The following is a 474-nucleotide window of genomic DNA, read 5'->3' as shown; positions in this document are numbered from 1 at the left end:
AAAATGCCAAGAAAAGTATCGAGTTATAAGTTGATGATTTTTATTTTTCAACAGATTGCTGATGAATTCACTGGTAAAAAATGACGCACCTCTTCCTGAATCTACACTGCAGGCAACGCAATAATTGTTAATACCTGCTATGATCGTTCAAAAAAAGCGTGGAAATATTTTTTACCGTTAAAAAATATTACTTTTTTTGTCCAAGGACGATTACGTTGATTTAAAACGTGTTTTCTAAAGTATTCTGTATAAAGAACCTAATAGCTGAAAAGTTTTTGATTTCGTCCCCCCCCCCCACACATAGAATTTCAAAATATTTTTTTTCCCCTCAGTGCTAATGGTATTAGCTTAATCCTTAAGTCGAGGATATAAATTGTCGATATCTCGGGGAAGCACGAGCCATAACAAAAAGAAAAGAAGAGACAAAGGCGTAATAAATACAATATGTATACAGAGACCACTGTCGCATATCAA

This window comes from Penaeus monodon, chromosome 28 (assembly GCF_015228065.2).
Source record: "Penaeus monodon isolate SGIC_2016 chromosome 28, NSTDA_Pmon_1, whole genome shotgun sequence".
NCBI classification, from domain to species: Eukaryota; Metazoa; Arthropoda; class Malacostraca; order Decapoda; family Penaeidae; genus Penaeus; species Penaeus monodon.
The sequence above is the reverse complement of the archived record's forward strand: the minus strand, read 5'-3'. Positions refer to the sequence as shown.